Source organism: Pinus tabuliformis, chromosome 3_2 (genome assembly GCF_031772625.1).
Source record: "Pinus tabuliformis cultivar Carrire ecotype Pingquan chromosome 3_2, CPIR1, whole genome shotgun sequence".
In the NCBI taxonomy this organism is placed as follows: domain Eukaryota; kingdom Viridiplantae; phylum Streptophyta; class Pinopsida; order Pinales; family Pinaceae; genus Pinus; species Pinus tabuliformis.
Window position 1 is genome coordinate 1052529471 of NC_142302.1, and position 24930 is coordinate 1052554400.

At 38.4% G+C, this 24930-nt stretch overlaps 1 pseudogene; it reads left to right on the forward strand.

The window, feature by feature from the left end:
- The first annotated feature begins 20960 nt into the window (after window positions 1–20960).
- On the forward strand, window positions 20961–21897 carry LOC149184220 (uncharacterized; annotated as a pseudogene).
- The last annotated feature ends 3033 nt before the right edge of the window (window positions 21898–24930 follow it).

Sequence of the window (24930 nt, forward strand, 5' to 3'; positions counted from 1 at the left end):
ATTCCTGGCTCAGTTTGTGAGACATACTTGAAGAAATCCTCAGAAATCACCAGCTGAATATGTGCCTGACCCTGAGAGGACTGTCAAATCGAAGAAAGCATCACAGAAAGGGGCATCAGGATCAGGTAAGCCTAAGAAATATCATGCATCTCTGAAAGATAAATTTATAGCTGAAGAATTACAGTTTGAAGACTTAGAGCCCAACACTGTTAATAAGGAAACTCCTTCAAAGATTAATTCAGCCTCTTGTACAGTTAGTTCCCCCTTGAATCTCAGTCCAAAGAAAGTTTCCCATACAGTCCATAACATCCCTTTGTCTCTGCCATCCATCACATTACTCCCTACCATTCAATCTGCTAGTGTTCCTCTACATATCCCAATCATAGCAGGCCAGCAAGCACCCAGGAAGATTGAGAGAATTGTTGCTACTAGATATGGACCTTTAGTCTTGCCTGTGCCTTTAAATCCTATGCCTGTGGGAGAATATCAGAAGTATATGCCTAAATTCACTGACATAGAGGGAGTGACAACGGAAGAACACCTTGAAGATTTTTACAGTTATGCTGATAATTTAGATATAAGTGAAAATTATGTGTGGATGAGAGTTTTTGTCCAGAGCCTTGATGGAGAGGCCAGAAAATGGTTCAGAGAATTACCCCAGAGGTCCATAACCGATATTGAAGCCTTGGATGATGCATTTTTGAGGCAATGGGGAGATAAAAAAGACTTGATGTACTACCATACTGAGTTCGGTAACCTGAAAAGGGAAAATGGGGAATCAGTGCCTGATTTTAATAAAAGATTTAATCGTATGTATAGTATGATACCAGCTAAGGTAAAGCCCACCCCCACCACTGCCAAACTCACTTACGCCAATGTTTTTGACTCTGATTTCTGCCTGTTATTGAGAGAAAGGAGATGTGCTACGCTGGCAGACATGTAGGATGCAGCACTAGAAGTAGAGTCTAATATCATGGCTGCAGAAAAACTAAAAAGTCAACCTGACAAAAGGAGCAGAGAGGTCAAGCTTCTACTTCTTCTGCTTCATCTTCAGAGCCTAAATTAGACAAAATGACTAAGATGATAAAGTCATTGGCTGCTGAAATTTCTAAGCTGAACGTTGAATAGAATTCAGGAAAAACAAGGCAACAAAACACATTTGCTCCAAGAAATCAGAATCCATACAGAAGAGCAAATGAGCAGTTACAAATAATGCAGAAGGGTGAAGATTCAAAAGAAGATCAGATAGTTAAAGCTCATTTCCAAAATGTAGTCATGGAGGAGGAACAATTTGAAGAAGATGAGGATGAAATTCACTGCATGGAAGATAAAGGCAGCGCTGCATTTTTGACATTGGCTGCTTATAAAGAATCATTGCTACAAGAAAAAAATAGTCAAGAGTGGGACAGAGGAGCAGTTCTACAAACTGAGCAGCAACAGAGATATAACCTGAGATCCAATGCAAAGAATGTCAAAGAAAATCCTACCCAAAGAGCTGCTGTCCAAACAGAAGAGCAGAGAATCAAACATAGAAGACCAGCAGTTGATCCAGTCATCCTCAAAGCTCCGGATCAAGAGGTAAAAGGTTCTGATAAGTTATCTTCTTCTTTCAACTTTGAGTCAGAAGTTCAGAAATTGAAAATATCTGTACCTCTAGTAGAGTTGGTGAAGAGTGAAGTATTTAGAAAGCCTATCCTTGAAGCCCTTGAGCTGGAAACCACACAAACCTCCACTGACTCTGTCAATTTGCAAGATGACAAGCCTGCAATTGTGCTCAACCCCTTGATTGAGCTTGCTGATAATAATTCTCCATCTTTTTATGTCTCATTGACCATTCATGACAAAATCCTTCACAATTTCCTGCTAGACACAAGGGCCAGCCACAATTTGATGCCTAACATTGTTATGGAAGAGCTAGGCCTTGATATCACTAGACCATATCATGATTTATTCTCTTTTGATTCAAGGAAAGTGAAATGCCTAGGATTAATCAAAGACCTGACCATTACCTTAACTCAGCTGCCCATGAAGAGTATGGTGATAGATATTGTGGTAGCAGATTTTCCTCCCAAGTTTGGCATGCTGCTGTCCAGAGGATGGATGAAGAGACTAGGTGGAACACTACAAAATGATTTATCTTATGCCACTATCCTAGTATTTGGAGGGGAAAGCAGGAGATTGTACAGAGAAGCATAGTTGGCATACATTATCATTGATGAGAAGAATCCTACCAATAATTTTATATATGCAGTGGACACTGATTTTGGAGCATGCATTCTCTAAATAGAAGAATCTCAGAAGGCCTCAATGCAGATCAGGAAACCAATAGTTCAGGCTGAGGAAGGGCAAGGAAGTCAGGTTTGGGAGATGTTCTTTAATGGAGCATGTTCCAGGGAGACTGCAGAAGCAGGGGTGGTGCTAGTGTCTCCAGAGAAAGAAAGCATTCAACTGTCTTTTAAGCTGGTTTTCCAAGTCACAAACAACATAGCAGAATATGAAGCTCTGCTATTGGGATTTAATGTAGCAAAAGACAGAGGAATTAGAAGCATAAAGGTATTTGGGGATGCTGATTTGATCATTCAGCAAGTAAATAAAACATTTCAAGCAAAGCACCCAAGGCTGAAAGCATACAGAGATGATGTATGGAGAATTAGAGACTCTTTTGATTATTTCTGTATTTCATACATTCCTAAAGCCCAAAATCAGCTTGCTGATTCCCTCGCTGTTTCTGCTAGTCTATTCATTCCTCCAATGCCTCCCAGATTGGTTTATGAAGTCCAAATGAAATATAGACCATCCTTGCCTGATAATGTCCACCATTGGAAATTTGTCGAAGATGATGATGAGATAAATAGGTTTCTACAAGTCATTGATGAGTTTTCCAAAATGCAAATTGACCAAGAAAATGATGCCTTGCAAGAAAGCCCCCAATCCCAGCTTAGAAATAAAATTGGTAAAAACAACATTGTCCAACTTTCTAGTAACCATATTCCTAAGGTTCTAATTCCTTTTGAAAAACTGTTTGACCAAAATGATGTGCCTTACAACACTGCCCAAAAAGAAGACCAATCTGCAGTCTGTAAGCATGATATAGGAAGTCCATGTTAGCCTAGATTTGTAAATTTGTCCACTCATTTTTCAGCTGATAAAAGTGATGAATACTGCAATTTAATGAGGCAATTTGCTGATGTGTTTGTCTAGGAGTATAGTGATCTGAAAACGTATGATAAGAATATAATTCAGCAGAAAATTCCTCTGGAGAAAGACTCCATTCCTTTCAAACAGAAGCTGAGACCAATAAATTCTATGCTTCTTCCACTGATTGAAATAGAAATTAAAAAGTTGCTGGCTACCAAGATCATAGTCCCTCTCAGATATTCAAAATGGGTAGCCAATCTAGTAGTGGTGAGGAAGAAGAGTGGAGAAATTAGACTGTGTTGATTTCAGAAACTTGAACAATGCTCGAAGAAAGACAACTATCCTCTACCCAAGATGGAGCATTTGCTGCAAAGAGTCTCAGGTGCCAAAGTAATGTCTTTCTTGAATGGTTTTTCAGTCTTTAATCAGATTGTTGTGCACTCAGATGATCAAGAAAAGACTACATTTACCACTCCTTGAGGCACTTTTATGTATGCTAAGATGCCTTTTGGATTGATGAATGCCGGAGCCACCTTTCAGAGAGCTATGGATATAGCATTTGTGGGAGAGAAGGAAAAATTTGTCCTTATTTACCTTGATGATATAACAGTTTACTCCAGCAGCCATCAAAATCATTTGCAGCATTTGAAAAAAGTGTTTCTGAAGTGTAGGAGGTTTGGAATATCAGTCAATCCCAAAAATCACAATTTTCTTTAGAAGAAGGCAAGTTGTTAAGAGATATTGTGTCTGCTGCAGGTGTTCAGATTGATCCAGAAAGGGTAAAAGCAATATAGACTTTGTCTGTCCCTAGATCAAAGAAGGATATCCAATCCTTTCTGGGCAAAATTAGTTTTGTCAGGAGGTTTATACCAAATTTTGCAGAACTAGTGAAGCATGTTACTTCCATGTTGAGAAAAGGATCAGAGGTAAGATGGACTGATGCAGGAAGAAAATCATTTGATTCCATAAAAAAAGCTATTATGGAGGCTCCCACTTTAATAAGTCCAGGTTACAGTAAGGAGTTCCATATATTTTCTTTTGCCTTTGAAGACACCATTGTAGCGGTTTTATTGCAGCAAAATGAAGAAGGTTCAGAACATCCAGTAGCATTTTTCAGCAAGAATTTGAGGGATGCTGAATTGAGGTATGATATTATTGAAAAACAGGCATATGCTCTTATTAAATCCTTGAAATATTTCAGAGTTTATATCTTGCATTCAAAGATAGTTGCATATGTACCCTCTGCTGCAATAAAGGATGTCTTAACACAACCTGACGCTGATGGAAGAAGGGCGAAATGGATTGCAAAAATGATAGAATTTAATATAAAGCTGAAGCCCACCAAGCTGGTCAGAGGTCAGGGTCTTGCCAAATTATTAGTTGAAGAAAATTGCAGGTTTTTAGATATTGATTTCTTGTGCACTATTGCAGAAAATGGCCAGGCAAAAGAAGAAGAAACAACTGAACCACATAGGAAGAAGTTAGTGGCCGAGAATCTAGGTTCTTGTAATTGGTATGCTAAAATAATTAATTTGTTGGTGAAGCTAGAGATCCCTTCAAGATTTACTCAAAGTCAGGCCAGAACTTTAAAACTTAAAACAACAAAAGATTTCATTAGGGAAAATTTGCTCTACTGGAGGGATCCATCTGGAATATTTTTTAAGGTGTTTGGACAAAGAACAGTCAATTGAAGTGATGCAGCAGTTTTATAACAACATGTGTGGAGGGCACCATTATTGGAAAACTACATCCCATAAAATTCTCAGAGTTGGGTACTATTGGCCCACTTTATTTTCTGATGTATTTGCTTTTGTTAAATTTTGTGACAGGTGTCAAAGATTTGAAGGAAAACAACAATTGAAATCCCTGCCCCTAAAACCAATTCAGGCAAAAGGACCTTTTTAGCAGTGGGGCTTGGATTTTATTGGAGAAATTAATCCACATTCCAGTGGCCAGCACAGATGGATATTAGTAGCCACTGATTATTTCACTAAGTGGATTGAAGCAGTCCCTACTAGGAAGGCTGATCATAATGTGGTCATGAAGTTTTTGACAGAAAATATTTTCAGCAGATTTGGTTGTCCACATAAATTAATCACAGATAATGCAGTAGCCTTCAGGGCAAAAGAATTGGTGGAAATGTGTGATTCTATGGGTATTAAACTTGTTCATTCCACCTCATATTATCCACAAGGAAATGGTCTGGCAAAATCCTCTAATAATTATTAAATTTTGATCAGGATAATTAAAAAGCTGTTAGAGGACAATAAAAAGAATTGAGATTCAAAGCTCAAGTATGCACTGTGGGCTGACAGAGTGGTAATTAAGAAGTCCACAGGGAATTCTCCTTTCAAACTGGTATATGGTACTGATGCTGTATTTCCAATTCAACTAACTCTTCCCGTGGAAAAATTCCTTCAAGAAGATCACAATAAGGAAGAAGAAATGGCAAAGAGGATCACTAATTTAGCAGAGGTACATTATATTAGAGAACAGCTGGTTGAAAAGGCTGCAGCACATCAGAGAAAGATCAAGGAAGCCTTTGATAAGAAGGCAAAAACAAATAATTTTTAAATTGGTGACTTGGTTTTGAAATGGGATGCACTAAAGGAGAAGAAAGACAATCATAGGAAATTTGATGCTTTCTGGACAACGCCTTTGATCATTTCACAGGTTCAAGGGAACAACACCTTCACACTGAAAAGTATGGGGGAGAAGCAGTTTTTGATGGCCGAGTTAATGGGCGGTTTTTGAAAGTTTATGTTGTTTAAGGTCTTTGGCCTTAAAAGTTATAAATATTGTGTTTTTATCAGTCTTAGTATAGATGCAGTAAACTCCATGTCCAGTGGAACACTAGGAATTTTGACAAATTTGCTTTCAGCTGGAAAGGCATTGGTTTGCAGGTTCTTGAGACCTCACCGGGCGAATCTCATCCCTAAAAGGAGCTAGTGTTAGCTCTGCTACAGTTTGTAACATTTGATGGATTAAATCATGTCAGACAGTGCTGGTTTGGGTTGCAGAGGGTTTGCAGCTGTTTAGGTTATCTTTCCCCTTCATTTGCATTATTCCTTTATAGCTCCCGCCGCCTCCGTTTCCACCTTCTCTTCCATTCTCCTATTTCTCCTCTAACCCATTATTTCCATGTTTCTCTATAGTCTTTTAAACCCTGCCTAAACCCTTTTTCGGGCTCCCAGGCTTTTTTTTGTTTAAAACCTATAAAACCCGATAACCTGTTTAAACCCCGAATAAATTCCTTTTTGTTTAGCCCCAGGTGCTAAGGCTTTAATACATATAACCCACATGACCATAATCATAAACTCGCGCGCATATACCTGTCATATCACCCCGAAACGTATGCATTCATTTACAGTCGTCCGATCCCGCAGATCTGATGGTATCCGCAGCTCTCGCTCCGCGAAACTGCACGTCCATTAACCCGCGGGAAAGTGGTTTTCCCCACCGTCCTGTCAACCACGTGTCATTGTTCCTTTGCATCGCACCCGCCCTGTACGTAAACTACCTTTTGCCGCAGGCGGTGCGAGGAAACTGCTTACCGCCTTCCCGCCCCATCCCCCGCTCATTAACATGTGCACACCTTCCACTTGCGATCACCGTCGGATCTGCCCACCCGCAATCCAACGGCTCATGTTCCTCCTGTTAGTGTCGGTCTTGAGCCCTCCATCGGTGATCAAAAGCTCTTTGCATATGCATAGGTAGGTGTCTCATCAGTGTCAGTTTTGCATCCCGTTAGGCATGCCATAAAACTGATGGAGGAGCTGGTCCTTGTTCCCTTCTTGGCTTTGCTGGATCAGGTCATATCATAATGAGGTTGGACTCTTGAGGGAGAAGCTCTATTGTATATTTTACTTGTATCTCTGCAATTTGAGGAAAAGGAAGGCCAGGGTTTTGCAGACATCATTGTGGATTCTTGTGGATTATTGTGTTGATGGTGTGTTTCCTACTTGTCATTGTAAGTGTGTTTATGTGTTCCATCTCTTATTCTATTGCTGCTAATTAAACAAAAGAAGTGATAAAGTTTGAATTCATGCATGCCATGCTCAGCTTTCAATTTTGTTTAATATTTATGTTTTTCACTGTCTAAAGAGGATTCAAAGTCATTGTTTGCCCTCTTTAGCTCCCTCTCTTTCTTCCTTGATCATCCATCTCAGCTTAAGGCATCAGCACAAACTCCTTCCTTGCCCCAAAGACCCACCTGCAAAAACTGAGCTCAATCCCCACACCCTGAATTGCACTCCCTCCAATTGCCACCAAAAACCCCAAAAACTTTAAATCAACCCTCCTCATCAGTTTACTAGCCTAATATCTTTGATCCTAATTGGTCAGCTCACCCCATTGAGAAAATACCTTGAGTCTGACCGGAGAGAGCCTTCTCCTTCCTCGTAGGGCTAGCTACGAGGTGTAATGGTTTGATGTAGCCTTGAGATTTGTCTATCTCAGCCTAGGTGAAATTTCAAGCGCTAACATAGTGGCGACCATACTGGGGAGAACATCTAATCCTTTGCTCATTGACGTGTTATTTCATAAGTCTTAGACGGAGCCTGAAGTTACGCGAGGTAGCCTTCGAAAACGCTCTTGTTTTACATCAGCGTTAGTAGATAAACGCTGCTTCAGTCAATCTCCGTGAGCTTGTGAAAACAACACTTCAATTGCATTTTACCCGAGTACATGTATCAAGTTCAGATCTGATTGTTGATGGTGGACAACGACCAGACACTGACAAGGCTGAAATCATTCACTGGCGACTCCTTCACTGAAAACTTCAGAGATCAATGCTTCATGGTGACTTCACTACAGAGAGATCAGTAGCTGTGAGATTTTCAAGATGGATCAGATTGCAAGAAGATACACTCCCCTGAGCCGAGATCACATTCCAGGTTTTCCAAATAAAATTCCAAAGGTAGATTGGTCAAGGAATCTGCCTACATTTAATGATGATGGTAAGAAAGATGCTGCTTTACATATAGTTAGATTTCACATGTATATTCGCAAATTCAAAGTCGATTTTCCTGAAGATTGCTTGATGAAGATATTCTTGGCCACTCTGGAAGGTGAAGTCCAATCATGGTATGAAAGTTTGCCACCTGCTTGTATTTACTGTTTAAAGGATTTTCATGCTATGTTCATTGAAAGATATAAGGACTCTTATCCATCACTGAATTTAGTTCAAGACTGTTGCAAGCATGCCTATAGTTTTATTGAAAGCCTTGAGAAGTTTTATGAAGATGATAATTTCATGGATGAAGAGATCATGGAAGCCCTGTATGAAAAGCCGTTTCAGCAGCACATAGAAATCTTAGAGGATACTTGTCAAGATCAGCAGGTTGAAGATGGCCTTATGGCTGTAATTGATGAAAGAGAAGAGCTTGTTTCAGATCTGCCCACAGAAGAAGACCATATTGCAGAATGTGATAATGTTAGGACAACTACTTCAGAACAACATTTCGATTATGATGACCAGAAATATCTTGTGCTAAATCCTGAAAAGGAGAGCTTTGCTGTTGAGATCATAGACAGTTGTGGATTCAGATGTTCATGAACAGCAAGGTGAGATCTTTGTGCAAGTAAGTGATGAATCTCCTTTCAATAGCTCAGTACTAAATGATAGTTTGAGTGCCCTGTCATATGAAGATAATTATTGTTTAAGTAAAAGAAACCAAAAGGCATTATCTCCATTGTCTGAAGAGGAGATAGATTAGCTCTTGAAAGGTCTTGTTATAGCCCAAGCTACAACAGATTTGCAGTGCACACACAGTCAGGAAAGTGTTGGGAAAACTTTTTCCTCTGTTGAAAAAGATGACTATCTTGTAGATCAGCAAATAGATAATGTTTTCCTTCACAAAGATGATACTCCGGCTGTCATATCATTTGAAGATGACCTACCATGTTGTCAAACTACAGAAGATCAGAGCATACAGGATTACCTTTCAGATTCTTCATATGTTTCATGTGCTGAAATGTTTTTCCAAGAAGAGATCTGCCCATCTACTTGTTCAGAGTTTTTTGAAGCCCATGAGCATACTTTTACCGAAGCACATGATGAAGGCAGATCAGAATTTGAAGCAAAAGACACCTTGTTCTTTCAGCAGGAGGTGGCAGTGGCAAATCTTCATGTTTTTCACGATCCTCTAGCAAGTTTGTTGCAGCCAGCAGTGATAGTGTTTATTGCAGTGTTCAGTGATGAAGGAGAATATGGTCAACTATGTTTTTGGATGCCCAATGATAGGTTTGTATTGTTGACCAGAAGATCTAATCAGGAGAATCAATCAACAAGCCATCTGTTGGATTGGTTACATTGGAAAGCTCATTATACATGATTGTACATATTTCATTAGTATGCAGGTGGTTGTCATCATGATTTCAAATCTTGATGGACTGCTGCCCTTTCATAAGCTTTGTAAGTTCTTGTTTTAGTTAAGTCAGTCATGAGTCATTTGTGTTTAGTCTATTGAGTGAGTTTTTTCAAGTTATTTCAGTTTTCCATCAAGTCGGTTTGATTCAAGCTTCAGTTAAGTTTCAGTCAAGTTTTCATTCAATAAATGTGTCAAAGTTTTGTGTCAAAGGTGTAAATGTTGACTCCATCGCCCAATGGCTGAAAGCACTGGTCTGCTCTCCCAGAGGACTAAGGTTCTTGGCACCTCCAAGGAGCTACCATCCCCATTGGAGCCAATGTTAGTGTCGGTCTTGAGCCCTCCATCGGTGATCAAAAGCTCTTTGCATATGCATAGGTAGGTGTCTCATCAGTGTCAGTTTTGCATCCCGTTAGGCATGCCATAAAACTGATGGAGGAGCTGGTCCTTGTTCCCTTCTTGGCTTTGCTGGATCAGGTCATATCATAATGAGGTTGGACTCTTGAGGGAGAAGCTCTATTGTATATTTTACTTGTATCTCTGCAATTTGAGGAAAAGGAAGGCCAGGGTTTTGCAGACATCATTGTGGATTCTTGTGGATTATTGTGTTGATGGTGTGTTTCCTACTTGTCATTGTAAGTGTGTTTATGTGTTCCATCTCTTATTCTATTGCTGCTAATTAAACAAAAGAAGTGATAAAGTTTGAATTCATGCATGCCATGCTCAGCTTTCAATTTTGTTTAATATTTATGTTTTCCACTGTCTAAAGAGGATTCAAAGTCATTGTTTGCCCTCTTTAGCTCCCTCTCTTTCTTCCCTGATCATCCATCTCAGCTTAAGGCATCAGCACAAACTCCTTCCTTGCCCCAAAGACCCACCTGCAAAAACTGAGCTCAATCCCCACACCCTGAATTGCACTCCCTCCAATTGCCACCAAAAACCCCAAAAACTTTAAATCAACCCTCCTCATCAGTTTACTAGCCTAATATCTTTGATCCTAATTGGTCAGCTCACCCCATTGAGAAAATACCTTGAGTCTGACCGGAGAGAGCCTTCTCCTTCCTCGTAGGGCTAGCTATGAGGTGTAATGGTTTGATGTAGCCTTGAGATTTGTCTATCTCAGCCTAGGTGAAATTTCAAGCGCTAACACCTCCATTTGTATTCCCTCTCGATAACCCTGATATGCCGATCTCCGCCGCCTAAATTGACAGATCTAACGGTTAGTATTCTTTCTCAGTTCATCGTCCATTTTCAATGTATTTTTCAGTGTTTTCGGCCTGTTTTGTGCGCGCGAAGAAGGAGGCCGTGATCCAACAATTTGCACATTAATTCCTCAACAACCACATTCAAAGAACAACACGGCCAAGGACGAGAAGGACGATCCTCGAGTAGTTGAATTTCTACAACAGTTATTGAAATTTATTCAAACAATATTCCACCTGTTTCAGGAAGGACAACAAAGTACCAGTAAATGTCAAATTGATCCATTAAAACAATCAAATTGTATTAAAAGCCATATCTGATTGTAAATGCGGTTGGTGGTCAGTTATGACCCCTCCACGCATAGGTTAGCAGAGATTTTTTGTATTCAACCTCCATATATACCCAAAGGAAGAATGTAATGAGGTTGATGAATGTTATGTGTAAGCTTCAAGTTCTGGAGACTGTAACTACTCTGAGACCTGCAGCTTCTGGTCTCCATTTCCAGCTAATGCAAGCTTCTTTTGCTGTCAATTGCTCACTTTCACTTCTTCTTCTTTGTTCCAAGCTGTTCCTGTGTGCATTTTTCATTTTCTCTTGATGTTTAGTAGTAGAGGCGCTGTCATCCCACCTCTCTGTTAGAATCTAGTTAGTTTTATCGAATATGTATACAGGTTTCTGTTGTTTTAATGCCAAGAGCTGTCATCCTGTCTGTGCATTAAAGAATAGATTTACAGACTTTTTAATTGGTTGCAGTTGGCCATCACAGGGTCCTGTGCATCTGCTGGTGTGATCAGTCTTCTCCATCTTCACATTTTCCTTAAAATTGTGAGTAGTTGGTGGTCTAAAGCCTTGTAGTCTGGGGTTGTTCACCTATGTCTCGGGTTAAGCATAGTAGAAGTGGTTATCTGGCTTGAATATGCATCATTTCTTTCGTTCATCCACCAATTTTCCAACTTTTTTTTGAGTTTGTAATGTTCTCGAGTATCTCTGAGATACAACCTAGGAGAGTTTCTTGGGGTGATAACAATAGGGAAGGCAGCACTGCTAGCAAACTTTGAGATCTCGTCCTTTGTGAAGCCACTCGATGGTGTACGGTTGTGGATGTGCTGTGGTTGGTAAGCCCAACCGCTTCACAACTTCAGCCGAAATGAGGTTCTTTTGGCTCCCGCTATCGACAATGAACTGTAGCGGGGAGCCCTTTACCCACATATGGGAGTGGAAGAGACGCTCCTTCTCCTCTGGATCTTCAGGTTCATTTTTCTGGATCTTGGTGGTAGCAACAGTGGCGTTGGGATCCGTATCAATGATCTACTTCCCTTTGTCATTCCCCTTGTCGGGTTCTGACTTAGAGTCAGAACATGCATCTCATTCTGAAACCTTTAGCTCAGCCACAAGTGACTGCTTCGCCCGACACTCACTTGTGTTGTGAGTGGAGCTCTTATGGAACTCACACCATTTTCCCGTGTCCTTTTTCGGCTTCGCGACACTGTTCTTTGCTTGCAGCTTTGGCGGGTTGTCTTGGGCTGCCCCGCCTTGGCTTTGTCCTTTGTTTATGGTTTAGGGGCACCTTTCCCTTGCTTCGGATTCGCAGATCCAAAGTCTCGCTTCTTTTGTTTAAACTTCTGCTTGACCTTGACGACATATCGGTATGTTGTGCCGAGCAAGGAGATGTTCAGGAACTCTATTTCTTCTTGGATGTACTTGTGCAGGCAGCCGCGATATTTGAGTATCAAATGCTGCTCTAAATCCATGATACCCAACTTTGTGTGAAGGGTATGGAAAAGATTGGTGAACTCCAGCATGTCTTGGTCCCTTCCCTGCCGCAGCGTGGTCCACTTTATGTATTCATCCTCATAGCTTTCGACAAGGTAGTACTGCTTCTTGATGGCATCTCGGAATGAATTCCAGGCGAGTGCAGCTGAAAATAGTGAGCCGTTATTTTCATCCTTCTGCTCGTAGTAGGTTTCCCACCAGTCTTTGACATGGGGAGCTGCTTTGAGAAGAGCGAAAACAATCTTTTCCCAACTCGAAAATTCATGAACAGAAAAGTAACCCTCTAGCAAATTTAACCATTTATCTATGGCATTTGCGTCTATCTGACCCTCGAATATGGGGATTTCAAAGTTAAATTGTACCTTAAAGGGCGTGGCATTTCCAGAGTAGCTGCTGGAAGCCGATGCGTCGCTTCTGGGTAGCCGCTGAAGGATCTGGGCAAAGCTGTCCATCATCGCGTTCCGTTGTCGCTCAAGAGCTTCTTCGAGCAAGATTTTGATAAGATCTCCTGCCCCCTCGTCTTTCGTCTCCTCTGCCATGGGAGGCCGTCGGGATTTGCGAGGCTGGTCTTGCAAAGGTTCAACCAGTTCAAGCCCTAACTCCTTATATCCCGACCTCGTTGGGGACATGCAAAGAAAAACAGAGAAAAAACAGACCCCTTTGATACCACTGATCCAGACTTAAACACGAACGCAAAAAATTACAGAGATAACCATAAACACAGATATGCAGCATAAATCATATTTCATTTCATTAATGTAAAACACTGAAATACGCTTACAAACAGTAATGGAAATAAATCAGCTAGGGCGATGGTAGCTTATCTTTGAGAAGAGATGTGGTGGCTACATGTTTCTGAACTCTGTGTTACAATGAGGCTCGAAGGCCTATTTATTGTTGAGAAACAATGTAAAACCCTTAACATTCCAAAACCTAACCCTAGAAGATGAAACGCCAAACTGTGAGCCCCGTTTGGGTAAATTGGTACATCAACTTTCCAGGGTCGTAACTTTGGCATACGATCTCTGTTTGATTCATACAATTGCTCGTTAGAAAGATCTATCCGAGCACTACCACTTTGGGAAAGGCAACATTGGTCCATTAAACCATGTTGTCACCAGATTTCCCAAAAAACGTCATTTAAGACCTCAAAACTGCTTCGGAAGTTCAGGACCCGAAAAAATATTAAAAATAGTAAGTTGTGCTACAATTAAGAAAACTGAAAACGCTGAGAGAAACAATGGTGGGGTCCAAATGGGATAGGTGGGTGGCCACCAACATCCACCTGGATCAAGAAATCCGTCTATCCATCTAAATAAGTGATGCCACCAAATCAAAATCAAAACCCAAGTACAATCATAAGTAGCAAGGGAAATTTTTGGCACCGTACCAAAAGTCAGCGACCCTTCCATGGAAGGTCCCCATACCATGGAAGATGCGAACCGAATTTCTTGAACTGGTAAGTTTATGAATTCTTGAATTTCAACAACTACCACGCCATGTTCATTTTGTGGCAGCAGTGCTCGGTCGATCATGGCGACGTGTTCCGTCAATAGAAATTGCGATGTATAAATCGCCACTTTCCTGCAAATCTCCAGATCTACCAATAGTCCCTCGGTGCTTTTTTCAATTGCCAATTTGTTCTGGTTTAGTGTCAAATTGCGGCGCGAGAACATCGCGGCGGGAGCGAATATGTGCAGCGTGCCTTCCTCTATGCCCGATTTCTGTTTAACTTGCTTCAGGTTAGTGATCTTGTTGAATTTGTAATTTCAACGCAGGCGAACAACGCCCGAAACCGTTCAACAAACCTGCCTGAAATATTTTGCACCAGCTTTCCGGCGAAGGGATATTCCGGCGATCAACTCCGATAAAATTTAGTGTTGACGCGTGGCTTTCCCCATACGTCAGCCAACGTAATATTTCGGGAGGTAAAGTTCAACCCAAAATTGGCTTCCGAAATTGATCTCCGCCGTCCGATCTGCTCCCGCGCTCTCCGCCGTCGATCGCCTAAAGCTGCATACGGGCCCGCATCAAATCAAGGATTGCGTGGAGTAAATTAAAAGCTTGGTTGACCATACCTTTCATTAATGCAGTGTCATAAGCTTAGGTGGATAGTTAAGTTTTTTTTTATATAGGGCACGTAAAGCATTTAATTATGTTCGTTGTATGTTTTGAAATATATGTTTTGTTTTTTAAGTTTCTCACATATATATTACGAGCTATGTAAAAAAAACGTGCTCTGTAATTTTTTGTTGCAACAAAGAAACAAAAGGTGTGTGGCTGAAGCGAAAAGTATGTGTGTTGACTTTTCTGAAGAAATATAGTTTTGCACAGCAGTGCATGAAGACAGAGGGTGGAGCGCATGTATTTTCCATGAGGTGAACTTTGTTGATTTTTGAAAAAGGAAATGCACAGCAGTGCGGGGAGTGAAGCAGACATATAATGTTTTTGAGCTTCATATGTAATTTTTTTTTTACAGCAGTATGAGTAAATTAGTTTTACAGCAGTAAATGTAAATGGGTTTTTACACACGAGCAGTGTAAATACTCAGGAGGAGACAGAGTTCGTTTTTGATGGTTGAATGTTTTTTTTTGTGGTGAATCCCTCTCAGCAAAGAGGATGAAATATGTATCAGTGATTTTGTTTTAATGAATAGAAATGTTTTTATGGTGGTGAAATACTCTGTTCCTCAGTATTTTTTTTAAAAGCTTCCCTGTGCACAAAAGATCCTGGAAAGGTAGAAACAGAGCATTGCCTCTATGGAGTTTATTTTGTTTTTTTTTGGGATTTTATCAGAAAAATCCCGAACAGTGGTATCAGAGCATGCTTAGGCTCTTTGAAGGTGACAAAGAAGCTGAAGGGAGGAGCTTGTTGCAGCAGTAAAACTTCTCAAGCAGAGTGAAGGCTCAGTCAAGAAAATACTCAGGTATTTCACAAAGTTTTTTTTGTGTTGCTGAAGAAGCAGTCAGTTGTTTTAAAATACACAGTCAAGAAATTGAAGCATAGTTGAGGCTGCAAGAATGGCTGGCACAAGCACCAGTAATAGCATGGGTATGCAGCTCCCATTATTTGATGGTAAAAACTATGACTATTGGGCAATAACAATGAAAGCCTTGTTTGCTTCCCAAGGCTTATGGGAAATAGTTGAGGAAGGTTTTGAACAACCAGCAGATGAAAATGAGTTTAATGCATTAACTCAAGGAGAGAAGGATCTATTAAAGAGCTGCAAGAAGAAGGATTCAAAAGCCCTTTTCTTCTTGTATCAAGCAGTGCATGGAAGCGTGTTTCCAAGGTTAGCAGCAGCTAAGACATCCAATGAAGCATGGCAAACCCTCAAGACAGCCTATCAAGGCATGGAGAGAGTGAAGACAGCAAAACTACAATTGCTGAGGAAGGATTTTGAGAATCTGTGCATGAAGGAGTTAGATAACATTGACTCATTCTTCACACATGTAATTGGTTTGGTCACACAGATAAGGACTCATGGAGAAACCCTTGAAGATAGGAGGATTGTGGAGAAAATATTGAGGGTCTTACCCTCAAAGTTTGATGCGATTGACACCACCATTGAGGAGACAAAGGATCTCTCAAAATTTTCAGTTGATGAGCTTCATGCATCTCTGATAACACATGAGCAGAGGTTGAGTAGAAATGAAAACTCATCTCTAGAGCAAGCCTTCAAGACCCAGATATCCTTTGGAAGAGGAAGAGGTCAAGGCAGAGGAAACAAAAGAGGAAGAGGCAGAAGCCAGAACAGAGGTGGAAGGAATAGCCTAGCAAATGCTCAAGGAAGAGGCAGCAATCCAAATCAGAATCAAGGTCAAGGCAGCAGCCAACAAAGAGGACAACATCATGCTCAAGGACAAAGGTATGAAAAATCCAATGTCCAATGCTATTATTGTAAAAAATATGGGCATTATGCCAGTGAATGTAGGAATAAGGAGCATGATATAAATAATAGACCAAATGCAAATGTCACTGGAGAAAACATCAGCCAAAATAATGTGTTGTTAGCTTGTAACATGGCTGAAACAAACAGTGAGGACATATGGTTTTTAGACTCAGGTTGCAGCAACCATATGACAGGAAACATAGCCTTCTTTTCTGCTCTAGATCAGAATGTGAAATCAGAAGTTACACTTGGAACTGATAACAAAATCTCTGTTATGGGAAAATGAGAGGTAAAAATATTTACAAAGCAAGGAGAAAGGAAAACCATAGCAGATGTCTACTATGTCCCCGGAATGAGATGTAACCTCTTGAGTATTGGACAACTTGTCCATAAGGGGTACAATGTTTTCTTTAAAAATGATGTATGCACCATCATGGATATAGCACCCAGCAAATGATGCATTGTTGAAGTAAAAATGACAAGGAACAGGATTTTCCCTCTCAGGATCAGGGCAGATTTGAAAAACAAAGGAGAAATTGCAGCAGTCACCCAAGAGGCTTTCCAAAGCGTGCCAAAGGATGAAAATTGGTTGTGGCACTTGAGATTTGGACATCTCAATTTTGAAGGTCTAAACTTGTTGAGCAGGAAAGGAATGGTAAGAGGATTACCATTGATAGAGAAACCGGACAATCTTTGTGAAGGTTGCATTTTGGGAAAACAACATAGAGAAAGTTTTCCATCAGGTAAAAGCATAAGGGCAAAGGCACCCTTAGAGATCATTCACTCAGATTTATGTGGACCGATGCAAGCTCCATCATTAGCAGGCAACCAATATTTCCTAACATTCATTGATGACTTTATAAGAAAGACTTGGATATATTTCCTTAAAAACAAAAGTGAAGTGTTTGAGAAATTCCAAAATTTCAAGGCATTTGTGGAAAACCAAAGCGGGCTGCATATAAAAGTTTTGAGAACTGACAGAGGAGGTGAGTATATCTCCAAGGAATTCCTAAGATTTTGTAGAGAAAATGGAATTCACAAACAGTTTACAGCAAGGTACACTCCGCAGCAAAATGGAGTTGCTGAAAGGAAGAACAGGACCATCATGGATATGGCGAGGAGCATGTTGAAGGCAAAGCATTTGCCAAATGATTATTGGGCTGAAGCTGTAAATTGTGCAGTGTATATTCTGAACAGGTGTCCTACAAAAGCAGTGTTGAACAAAGTGCCGAAAGAAGCATGGAGTGGGAGAAAGCAAGGAGTCACCCACATGAGAGTTTTTGGATGTGTGGCCTATGCACACATACCAGATCAGCTAAGGAGGAAGTTGGACAGAAAAGGGGAGAAATGTCTTTTCATTGGATACAGTGAGGAATCCAAAGCCTACAGGTTGTATATCCCATCCACCAAGAAGTTTTTTGTCAGCAGAGATGTTCAATTCATTGAAGAGGAAGCTTGGGATAGAAGCATAGAGAAAACAGTGAATGTTAAAAACTGTTTGTCTCATGATGAAGATGATGAGGAGGTGGCTGAAATACATCCCCAAACAGCAGCGCCAACACAAGGACAACAAGGGACACCATTGAGGATAAATGAGAGTGCTTCTCCAAGCACACCACAAGGAGGAAATTCAAGTGCGTCTTCAAGCACTTGCACACCAAATGAAAGAGGTAAGAAGTTTAGAAATCTAAGTGATATTTATGATGAAGGAATGAATTCCTTATTTTCCTTGTATTGTCATGTTGATGATCCTATTCATTTCGAGGATGCAATTAAAGATAAGAAATGGATAGAAGCTATGGATGAGGAGACGAATGCCATAGAGAGAAACAAAACATGGGATTTGGTTGAGCTACCAAAAGGCAAAGAAGTCATTGGAGTGAAATGGGTCTATAAGACCAAAAGCAATGCTGAAGGCAAGATAGAAAGACACAAGGCAAGGCTGGTTGTCAAAGGGTACAAGCAGCAGTATGGGAGAGATTATGAGGAGACTTTCGCACCGGTTGCAAGAATGGAAACCGTGAGAGCAGTGCTGTCCATAGCAGCTCAAAACAAATGGAAAGTCTATCAAATGGACGTGAAGTCAACATTCTTAAATGGAGTGTTAAAGGAAGAGGTTTATGTTGAACAACCTCTCGGCTATGAGAAGAAAGGTGAAGAGCACAAAGTGTGCAAATTGAAGAAAGCTCTTTATGGGCTGAAGCAAGCGCCAAGAGCATGGTACAGCAGGATAGATTCTTATCTATTGGATAATGAATTTGACAAGTGTGAAGGAGAACCCACCGTCTACATCAAAGAAAAATATGGTAAAATTTTAATTGTTGTCTTATATGTTGATGATGTTATTTTCACAGGTAATGATGATCAGCTCATTAAGAATTTTAAATCAGTCATGAAGGAAGAATTTGAAATGACTGATATGGGTTTCTTGAGATACTTCTTAGGCATAGAAGTAGATCAAAATGAAAAAGGAATTTTTATCTCACAAGCAAGATATGTAAATCAAGTATTGGGCAGATTTAACATGCAAGAGTGCAAGACAACAATCACTCCCACAGTAATGGGATTAAAACTCAGTAGAGAGGACAACAGCAAGGATTTTGATCCTAGTTTGTACAAGAGTATTGTTGGCAGCCTTATGTATTTAACAGCTACTAGGCCTGACATTATGTATGCTGTTAGTTTAATTTCCAGATTCATGGAGAGGCCAAAGGAGGCACATTGGCAGGCAGCAAAAAGAATTTTAAGGTATGTCAAAGATACCAAAATGTTTGGAATTTTATATAATGTCTTAGAACATTCAGATTTGGTTGGATACACTGATAGTGATTGGGCTGGAAGTGTAGATGATCGGAAAAGCACTTCCGGTTATGTTTTTCATATGGGTTCAGGAGCCATTTCATGGGCTTCTAAGAAGCAGTCCATTGTAGCATTGTCTACAGCAGAGGCTGAATATGTGGCAGCTACACCAGCAGCATGTCAAGCAGTATGGATGAGAAGAATGTTGAGAAGCTTAGGCCAAGAGCAGACAAAAGCGACAGTGATCTTTTGTGACAATAGCTCAGCTATTGCATTGTCAAAGAATTCAGTGTTTCATAAGAGAACGAAACACATTGATACAAGGTTTCACTACATCAGAGAATTGGTGAACAATGGAGAAATTGTCCTAGAACATTGCAGGACTCAAGAACAGGTAGCAGACATCTTGACAAAGCCACTGGATCAGAAAAGCTTTGAATTTTTGAGAAAGTGTCTGGGTATGACCGAATGCCCAGCAGTTGAAATTAAAGGGGAGTGTTGAATTTGTAATTTCAACGCAGGCGAACAACGCCCGAAACCGTTCAGCAAACCTGCCTGAAATATTTCGCACCAGCTTTCCGGCGAAGGGATATTCCGACGATCAACTCTGATAAAATTTAGTGTTGACGCGTGGCTTTCCCCATATGTCAGCCAACGTAATATTTCGGGAGGTAAAGTTCAACCCAAAATTGGCTTCCGAAATTGATCTCCGCCGTCCGATCTGCTCCCGCGCTCTCCGCCGTCGATCGCCTGAAGCTGCATACGGGCCCGCATCAAATCAAGGATTGCGTGGAGTAAATTAAAAGCTTGGTTGACCATACCTTTCATTAATGCAATGTCATAAGCTTAGGTGGATAGTTAAGTTTTTTTTATATAGGGCACGTAAAGCATTTAATTATGTTCGTTGTATGTTTTGAAATATATGTTTTGTTTTTTAAGTTTCTCACATATATATTACGAGCTATGTAAAAAAAACGTGCTCTGTAATTTTTTGTTGGCTTCCGAAATTGATCTCCGCCGTCCGATCTGCTCCCGCGCTCTCCGCCGTCGATCGCCTGAAGCTGCATACGGGCCCGCATCAAATCAAGGATTGCGTGGAGTAAATTAAAAGCTTGGTTGACCATACCTTTCATTAATGCAATGTCATAAGCTTAGGTGGATAGTTAAGTTTTTTTTATATAGGGCACGTAAAGCATTTAATTATGTTCGTTGTATGTTTTGAAATATATGTTTTGTTTTTTAAGTTTCTCACATATATATTACGAGCTATGTAAAAAAAACGTGCTCTGTAATTTTTTGTTGCAGCCTGAAGCGAAAAGTATGTGTGTTGACTTTTCTGAAGAAATATAGTTTTGCATAGCAGTGCATGAAGACAGAGGGTGGAGCGCATGTATTTTCCATGAGGTGAACTTTGTTGATTTTTGAAAAAGGAAATGCACAGCAGTGCGGGGAGTGAAGCAGACATATAATGTTTTTGAGCTTCATATGTAAATTAGTTTTACAGCAGTAAATGTAAATGGGTTTTTACACACGAGCAGTGTAAATACTCAGGAGGAGACAAAGTTCGTTTTTGATGGTTGAATGTTGTGATTTTGTTTTAATGAATAGAAATGTTTTTATGGTGGTGAAATCAATATTTTTTTTAAAAGCTTCCCTGTGCACAAAAGATCCTGGAAAGGTAGAAACAGAGCATTGCCTCTGTGAAGTTTATTTTGTTTGTTTTTGGGATTTTATCAGAAAAATCCCCAACAGATCTCGGCGGATCACTGGGTCTTTTCTTCTATTTTATGGCATGTTTCTGTAGTTCGTTATTGAACCCTCTGTATAGATTTGCTATAATTGTATTTCCTCTTGCCTCGATTGAAGAAAGAGTGAACGGTAGGGCAATGTATTTCTGAGAGCTGTTTTAGGTGCGATTTTTTACTTGGAAAAAAAATATGACTATGAATATAGATGTGGATGCCAAGGGTTTAAAATTAGGATGCATATTTGTAAAAATATGGAGAAAAATTGTGCAATCCAAGAACCCGGAATTGCATTTTTTTTCCAAATAATCGAACTCAGCGAGCGGATTCTTCTAGCCGGGAGACTTCTCTTCATGTAATTACGTCTCCTTCTGTTCATCCGGAATTGAACATGCAGGAAGAGGGGCAGGTTCAATGTCTGCAAACAGGTCACAGCGAGGGCTCTGCCAGTTATTTGAACATTCTGGGTCGTACTAAAAGGCATATTCTCCGCTACTTTTTGTCACGCCATATAGGGTTTGTGGAGGAGAATGAAAAGAAGAGTGGAAACCCTCCCAAAGATATTCCCAAGGGTTTTGTGGCAGTTTACGTTGGACGCCCAAGAAGAGCAGACGCGGTTCGTGATCCCTGAATTTTATTTCAACCACCCGCTGTTCCTCCATTTGTTGGAAGAAACAGAACACGTCTATGGCTTCAACGAGAAGGGTGTCTTGACTATTCCTTGACAGGTATCTGATTTCGAGTATATGCAGTGGCTCATCGACAGAGAGCGCGCGCAAGACAGCACTAGGTAATTGTTGTTGGTTAGGGGAGGCTCAATTATTCAATTTACCAAATTCCTTCAGATGTATTGCCATCAACTAATTAATCAAATGTTGGGCTCTTCCAGCATTGCATTGCAATGATGGTTCTCCCACAATTTCAGTCCCTGAAATTGACATGACACTACTTCCAAAACCCTAGAGAATCATAAGTTCGTGCTGACAAGAACAAGAACTTTTTTCCTGGAAGCTCCTGGTGTAGTTATTTTGAGAAACTGTAAGATTGAGGGATTGATAACGTTGCTTCTACCGCTACTAAAAATATATTTTATGGAGAAACTGATGAGGATGATGTTCTTTTTTGATATTTGGATATTTATTTTAGAGTCTTTAAATTTATCAGGATTTTGAGTAAAATCTCATTGCATTAAAAAATAAATTTAATGGTGTAAAAATGTAAGTTTATGTGATTCATAATTTATATTAAAAATAAATAATTTATTTTAAACTAGTTTTCAAAAATTTCTTTTATGTAATTTGTACGAAAAATTTTGTTTAACTAAATTATATATTTAAATTTTAACCTATTATGAATAGCATAATATTAAAAATTAAATCAAATTTAATTTTTCATTTTTTCGCCAAATTTATGGATTTTAATTTTAACATTGAATTTTATGTTCCAATTCAGCTACTCGTGGGCTAAATCAAATTCAAATTTTAGCAACTGTAAAACAAAACCTAATTCAAAATATTTGAAATAAAGAACGTTTCAAAACCTAATTCAAATTATTCGAAACAATTTTTTTTTTACTTGTGAAATTTGGAGTGCAAAACTTGAGATCAATAAACCTGAATAAGATACCTAAGTATTCCATAGTGTGAAACTTCAGATTGGTACCCAAAGTTTTTCTTCTGCAATGGAAATTCCTAGTGCTTAAGATAAGAAAATGTTAGGATGATAGCTGGAAATACTCAGTTATATTCTTAGTGCTTAAGAAAATGTTAGGATGATAGCTGGAAATATTCAGTTATACCGCTGCAGTTTCAGAGATGAGGTCCAGTGAACTGTATGAAATGAACGGATGGTCAAATGCATCTGCAAATAGATTGGGATTCAATGGAATGAAACTTGAGATTTGTACTAAGCTTTTTTTCATGGATAAAAGTATTTAATAGTTATAATATTAATAATAGTATCTTATTAAGGTATGCTTTGTAAATCAGTTTTCTATTCAGTTGGAATTTTTAACCAATGTAGTGTGTACTTTTGCAAAGGTTAATTTAGCTATGTTTTGGCTTCTTTTAAGTAGTCATTTTTTGGTTAATTTTAATAGAATTTTTTGGATTTTTTTTTGGAAATTTTGGCTTTTTTTAAGTAGTTATTTTTCTAATTAATTTTAATAGATTTTTTTTGAGATTTTTTAAAATAATATATTTGAATTAATTATTTTTACAAAATTTTAATGTTTTAATGTTGCAAAACATTATATTCATTTATTTATATAAACTTTCATTTAAAAAAATCATAATCTTACTATAATTATTAAATAAATTAAATCAATTTGAATATTGTTAGATCTTTAATTTGAATATTTTGAAGATGAATCACATTACTTAGTTTGAAATTTTTGACTAAATCTTAATTATATGATTAATCCTAAAAACTTATATCTAATTTAAATATCAATTTTATTACTTTAATTATCAAATAAATTAAATTAATCTAAATACTATTTTTCTAAACTTATTAAAATCAATATTACAGTATTTTTCTTTGAATTACTTAAAATAAAAGACAACTATAGTTTATCAATAACAACTAAATTAATCTAAAAACTATTTTTCTAAACTTATTAAAATCAATATTACAGTATTTTTCTTTGAATTACTTAAATAAAAGACAACTATAGTTTGCTTTCTTCAATGACAATGCTTAAGGTCATTTTATGATTGGAAATCCTCAGTCATGTGGCTGCAGCATTGGAGATGAAGTCCAGTAAACTGCAAAAAGTGAAATGAACTGATTTTTATCACCAATATCATTAAAAATATCATGAATGGTCCAATGCATAGATCTGGATTTTATGGATAAAAAATTTCAATGAAACTTGATAATTGTGTTATGTTTTTTTTCTTTGTATAGAAATATTTAAGAGTTATAATCTTAATAATATATTTTAATAATATATTTTAATAATGTGAGTGGCTAGATCATTTTTCTGGTTTTTTGAAAATTTAATAAATATATAGTATTTTCTGAGATGTTTAGTTTAATTAATAAATTGTTTTTAGCTTTTTTTTTCTGATATTTTGTTTTATTAACTTTATTTGAAATAATATATTTTGCAAAAACCTAATATGCAACCTCATCCATTTATGTATCAAAAACTTATTTTGAATAACAAAACTCACAATCTCACTATCCCACTCATCGATTAAAGAAATTTGAAATGCTTTTTAAATATTTATTGAGAAATGTGTGTCATTATAAAGAATTTTGGTGGGGATTTTATTGAATGATGAGTATGTGAGGAAAGGGTTTATAATGGCCACTGGGCACGATCAGGGCACTATGAAAACTTGTACGAAAAGTAGGTACCAATATTTTTGATGTTATGAGTGCTCTTTACCTTTGCTTTCGTGATCATGGAGATGACGGTGACAGATCAAACTTTTAATGTATTTCTGGATTTTAACGTCGATGGATATGATGGTGTCCACGAGGGATCAATATGATGGTGGCCACGAGGGATCAATTTCATTCTCTCTAGAATCACGGTGTGTTTTGAGTAGGTGTAAGAGAATATTTTTTTTAATTAGTTTTTTAAATTTAAAAAAAAAAAATGTTATTTTTTTTTTAATTTAAATTGAGAAGAAATTAAGGAAATTGTAATTAAAATTACATTAATAAACTATGTCATATTGAAAGTAAAAACAATTCCAATCTAAAAAATTACTTAACAAAAAAATTAATTTAAATAATAAAGACAAATATTTACTAAAAAGGCAAATATTTACTAAATTTTATGTTTAGAAATTTTAATATTAATCTTTATCATTATATATATATATATATATATATATATATATTTATTTATTAGTCATGAAAAGAAAGAAACTTTAACGCTAAAATATTTAAAGAAAATGAATCTTATGGCTATTTATTGACAAAGTGCTTTAACAATAACAATTTCACTAGGCTTATTCGAAGGAGAGAGCGATGGCGGGTCTTCGAGCAGCACCTAGGG